Below are 6000 nucleotides of genomic sequence, written 5' to 3'. Positions count from 1 at the left end.
TGATACGACAAAAAAGGTGGTAAGAGGCATTTTAAGGAGCAAATGATGGTGCTAGTTTGAGGAGTCACATGGATAAATGTTTACTTTACAGCGTTATACATTCTCATAAAGACACTTGAAGGTCAATATTTCTCCCTCTAATGAAGATTCCTCATGCCGCTGGGATTAGAAATATGGGTAACGTTCAAAGCAAAAGGGCAACTCGTTAATCTAGACTAAAACTCGAGGAAAACCCAAACCGAGCGTTGCCAAGTGCCCTAGAAATAAAGTTATATATATTTTTGCCTGTAAAGCGGACCCCTCCCTCACATGCTTAGAGAAATGTTTACCCCAGCGCTCCAATAAACAAACAAATGCGTACATGACTGCAAATAACACGATCAAATAGAATGCGTAAACGCAATTTGTTCAAAAGCAAATATTTACATCATAAACCCAGAGATTACATGTTTTCAAGTCGCAGAGGAATCAACCGAGTAACATTAAATTAATTGCCCAATCACTGACTGAATAAATTTGACACAGTTTACGTGTCGATTTATCTGTTTCTCACATCCGTGCGTGAATTTCAGACATATTTCAAGTTTAATTTTTTGAGGTGGCCCCAAATGTGCAGTAGAGCTTGTAATCACACAGAATAACAAATTGATGCCTGTCGGCTGTGATGGTCCATTGGCTGGCTCTAAATGCTCTGTTGTTCTATTGTGTGTGCATGTGGAATCTCATCCGTCGCGTTCGAAGGGTGTTTGTGAATAATCTGTGTATTTACGCAATTACAAGAGTAACAGTGGGTTTGTGGGTGACCAACGGTATAAGATCAAATGAAACTACATAAGGCAATTTGCAAAAAAGACAGGACATTTGTCTTAATATACAATAAAGAATGTTCTGTTATGTAGCTATTGGGAAAAACAAGTAGTAATAAAAACAGTAAAATGTGGTCATTTGTAACGGTAAATGCTAATTAAATAAGTGGAGGAAAACAGAGAAGCTGAATGTAATCTGTGAAATGGAGTCTTGCAGTTTATGTTGTTGAATTTTCTTGGTTTTAGTGTGCTGAAATCTTCAACCAGACAGCCTGGCTCACAGGGGTCCCAAATGACGGCACAGACTTTCTAACAACAGCTGTGATGGAAGTTTGCAGTGCCGGGATCCCACTAAACAACAATTTAATGGGTGAAGGGACAACATTTAAGGGCAGGCCCCCTCTCCCCAATGTTCAATGAGTATTACTTTAGAGGACCATTAGTAAACCCCTCTCATCACAGGTTTCCAACAGCCATGCTCATACATCTTATCATTTTATCTTCACAGGCATGTCAATAACCTAACACGGATAGGTAGGTAGTTGTGCACAAAGAAATGATCTCAGTATTCAAGTCAGAGCAGGAATGTGAAACAGCTCATTGATATTGATTGGTGCTTTACTCACTGAAGCGTGCACGTTTTCTCCAGTTTCTCTAGTTTTTAACATTCAGGAATACGTTGTTTCTGAGTCCATGTTCAATCAAATCCTTAACAACGATTCTGTATGAAGCTTGATTATTTTCAGTCCAATCACAATGAACGTATAATTACGTTAATGCAATTATGCAGTTACTGTTGTAATTGCTTGAACCGTCACATGTGTACAGCAACTGCCGTCTGGAGCTTTCACAGTCAGTGCTAAGGATAGTTTGTTCTTCACAGGTCTGCTTGTTAGCAGTCCAGAATCCACCTGCTGATGGAGTTGTTCAGCTCAAGATGCCCCTGTGTGTGGATCAGCTTGACAGGGTAACAACACTGTACCTCTTGCCAGTGAGAGTAACACAGACTAGTCCTCTTGGTTGCCTTAGATTTAGACTACTGTTGTCAGCCCAAGAGATAATGTTCAGAGTCACATAGATCTCTCATGATATGTCTCTCTCATGATATGTCTGTAATGATCCCGATTTTGTCGAGGTGCTATCTGGCATGTGGTGTGTTTGTTTTTTGTCGTGCACGTGTGCTCTGTTGTTTGACAGTTCGCCACGCGCTCGGTGTCAGTGTCATTCGCCCCGCCCTCGTGTTTCCACATCAGGGTTTCCCCCTCACCGGTGGTTCATCACTCTAGCACCTGTAGCTCGTTCCCCTTTTATTATTGCTCTTTTCCGTTAATCCCCACACCTGCAGCCCATTCTCCCTCATTAGATATCTCTATATTACCCCTCTCGTTCCTTCGTCTTGTGTCTGACCTTTGCGTTTGTTAGCTAGTTCAGACTGCCTTAGGTCTAGTGCGTCTAGCCTATCTCTTGTTGTGTCTTGCCACAGTACCACGTCTCAGTATCTAGACTCAGTTTCTAGTCTCAGTTAGATTCTTGTTTTTTTGAATTTCTTGTTGCCCTGCTCCCGTTACCTCTCATTGTACCCCTCAACAGTACCCATTGGCATCCCGGACTGCTCTCCCCTCTATCACCAGGCACCACCTCCCCGACGAAGGACTGCATGCCAGACAGGGATCGATACTCTCTCTCCTACTGTGAGTTGTCGGGTCGAGCATTCTCCCCATGTCCAGATCCCGATTCGTCTCTCCCCAGCGGACCCTTTAAAGACTCTGTGTTAAGGACTTCATCTCTCCTGCGTGTCAAACATTTCCCTGCGGTTCGCTGGGTTATCAGTGGTGCCGGACTTTAGACTGTTTTGATTTGCACTGTATTAATAAACATTGTCATTTACCCCGCAATTGAGTTCTCTCCTTGTCTGCCATGACAGAACAGTCAGACCATATACACGACTCAGCGGGGTCGGATCCCCTAAGAACCGCTCTCCAGCAGCAGGGAATCATTCTGGGACAGCAGGCTGTATGCTAATAACCCGCCCCTCTACGATGGAGATCCCAACTCCTGCAGTGCTTTCTTGTCACAGTGCGCCCTGGTCTTTGAGCTGCAACCTCGTCGGTACACCACCGAGGAGGCTAGAGTGGCGTTTGTCCTAACTTTGCTGACGGGACGTGCTCGTGAGTGGGGTTTCACGGTCTGGGATGCTCAGTATCCCTGTTGTCGCTTATTCCGGGGTTTCTGCACTGAGATGACGAGTCTCTTTGACAGGTCGGCGCGAGGGGATGAGGCAGCTGCTCAGCTCTCCCGCCTCTCTCAGGGAAGAAGCACCGTAACAGACTACTCCACCTGATTCAAGACCTTGGCGGCCGCCTGTGATTGGAATGAGGGGGCTTTGCGCTCTCGGTTCCTCGATGGCCTTAACGCCGTCATCGCAGACGAGATCGCCGTGCTGGACCCTCCCCGAGACCTGGAGGACCTTTCCAACCTTTGTCTAAGAATAGAGAGACGTATTAACGCTCGCCTCTCCACCCTCTTGGTTACTCCGGGACGCCAGCCGGGGTTCCAACCGGGGTACTACCCTCAACTCGCGCCAGAGGCAGAATCGATTCAGCTGGGCCGTTCACGTCTCACCCCGGCCCAGAAACAGCAACGTCTTATTCAGGGACTGTGCTTTTACTGTGGCAAGGCTGATCACATGGTCGCCCAGTGTCCATTAAATGACCACGCCCACCCGTAGAACGGAGAGTCCGGGTGGGCGCCATCTCTGCATCGTCTCCTGTTTCCCGCACACAGCTGCCATTACGCCTCTCCTTTGGCGTATGTTCATTTTGTCGATGTCTCCATGGCACAAAAATGGAAGATTCCGGCCACTCCCCTACCTCAACCCATCTCGGTCTGGACGCTGGCAGGGCATCCGTTCACCACCATTACTCACGTCACCCCTCACGTAAGCCTTTTCCTTTCTGGTAATCATTGTGAGAGAATTAAGTTGTACATCCTCCTTTCCCCCAATACTCCCATCATATTAGGGCATCCTTGGTTGTCACAGCATAATCCTCACATGGATTGGATTAACAATTCGTGTTCTGGCGTGGAGCCCTTTTTGTCATGTATCTTGTCTTGGTCCTGCTCCCTCTCCTGTCTCTGTGTCTCCTGTGTTTCAGGTCGAAGCCACCGATTTGACCGGGGTCCCGGAGGGATGCCATGATCTTCGGTCCGTATTCAGCAGGTCACGAGCCAACTCCCTCCCTCCGCATTGCCCCTACGACTGCTCCATCGACCTCCTCCCAGGCACTTCTCTGCCCAAGGGTCGCCTTTATTCCCTTTCCGGTCTTGAAAGAGAGGCCATGGACAAATACATTCGTGAGTCATTGCAAGCTGGGCTCATTCGCCACTCCTCCTCGCCACCCGTTGCAGGCTTCTTCTTCTTGCAAAAGAAGGACAGCTCCCTGCACCCCTGTATTGACTATCGAGGTTTGAACGAAATTATGGTAAAAAACAGGTACCCCTTACCACTCATTTCGTCTGCCTTCGAACTCTTACAGGGAGCCTGGGTCTTTACTAAACTAGACCTACGCAACGTCTATCACCTGGTTCGTATCCGCGAGGGGGATGAGTGGAAGACGGCATTTAATACACCATCGGGACCTTACGAGTATTTGGTACTTCCGTTTGGATTGACCAATGCTCCTGCCGTTTTCCAGGGTCTCGTCAATGATGTGTTGGGAGACATGATTAATCGTTTCGTCTTTGTGTACCTGGATGATATTCTCATTTTCTCCCCATCTCTCCAGGAACACACCCGACATGTTCGAGAGGTCCTCCAGTGCTTACTCGAGAATCAACTCTTTGTCAAGGCAGAGAAGTGCGACTTCCACACCGATACTATTTCGTTCCTTGGTCATATCATTTCCCCCCGAGGCATTGAACCTGATCACGCTAAGATAAAAGCCGTTGCTGAATGGCCCGTTCCAGACTCACTTAAAGCCTTGCAGTGGTTCCTGGGTTTCACCAATTTTTACCGGTGATTTATCCAGGGATTCGGCCAGGTGGCCACGCCGCTCACTGCATTGACTTCCACCAAGGTTCCGTTCACAGGGAATCCCCAAGCACAGGTAGCCTTTGATAAACTCAAGTCCCGTTTTGTGTCTGCACCTGTGCTTTGTTTTCCAGATCTTGAACTACAGTTTATTGTCGAGGTCGATGCTTCCGATGTCAGGATAGGTGCGGTTTTATCCCAGTGTTCCAGTCATGATGAGAAAGTGCATCCTTGTGCCTTTTACTCTCACCGCCTCAGCCCTGCAGAACGAAATTATGATATCGGCAACAGAGAGCTGCTGGCGGTCTGTCTAGCTCTGGGTGAGTGGCGTCACTGGTTGGAGGGGTGAGCGCAGCCCTTCTTGGTCTGGACGGACCACAGGAACTTGGAATACGTCCGTTCGGCCAAGAGGCTGAGTTTGCACTTTTCTTCGTCCGTTTTAACTTCACCCACTCGTACCGGCCTGGCTCTAAGAACGTCAAGTCGGATGCTCTATCTCGCCTGTTCGAGGCACCTTGGGAGGAGTCTTCGGTCGATGCCATTCTCTCAAAGGAGATGGTGGTCGGGGCTCTTACCTGGGACCTCGTACGGCGAGTGGCGGAGGCTGGCCTAGGGGTGCAAGTGCCAGAAAAGTGTCCGGCGGGCAGGTTGTTCATACCGACTGTGCTGCGCCCGGATGTCCTGCAGTGGTGTCATTCGTCCAGGTTCTGGTGGCCGTCAGTCACTGCCGATGTCATACAGTTCGTGTTGGCTTGCCCGGACTGCTCTCCCCTCTATCACCAGGCACCACCTCCCCGACGAAGGACTGCACCCCAGACGGGGATCGATACTCTCTCTCCTACTGTGAGTTGACGGGTCGAGCATTCTCCCCGCATCCAGATCCCGATTCGTCTCTCCCCAGCGAACCCTTTAAAGACTAAAGTGTTAAGGACTTCATCTCTCCGGCCAGTCGAACATTTCCCCGCGGTTCGCTGGGTTATCAGTGGTGCCGGACTTTGGACTGTTTTGCTTTGCACTGTATTAATAAACATTGTCATTTACCCCGCAATTGAGTTCTTTCCTTGTCTGCCATGACAATGTCATTATATACACCGAAAAATCTTTTTCCTGACTTAGATTTTGTTGCATTTAAATCTTATGATGAGTTGTTGTAAATTATGTTTA

This window comes from Triplophysa rosa, linkage group LG9, assembly GCF_024868665.1.
Source record: "Triplophysa rosa linkage group LG9, Trosa_1v2, whole genome shotgun sequence".
In the NCBI taxonomy this organism is placed as follows: domain Eukaryota; kingdom Metazoa; phylum Chordata; class Actinopteri; order Cypriniformes; family Nemacheilidae; genus Triplophysa; species Triplophysa rosa.
Note: the sequence above shows the minus strand (reverse complement) of the source record.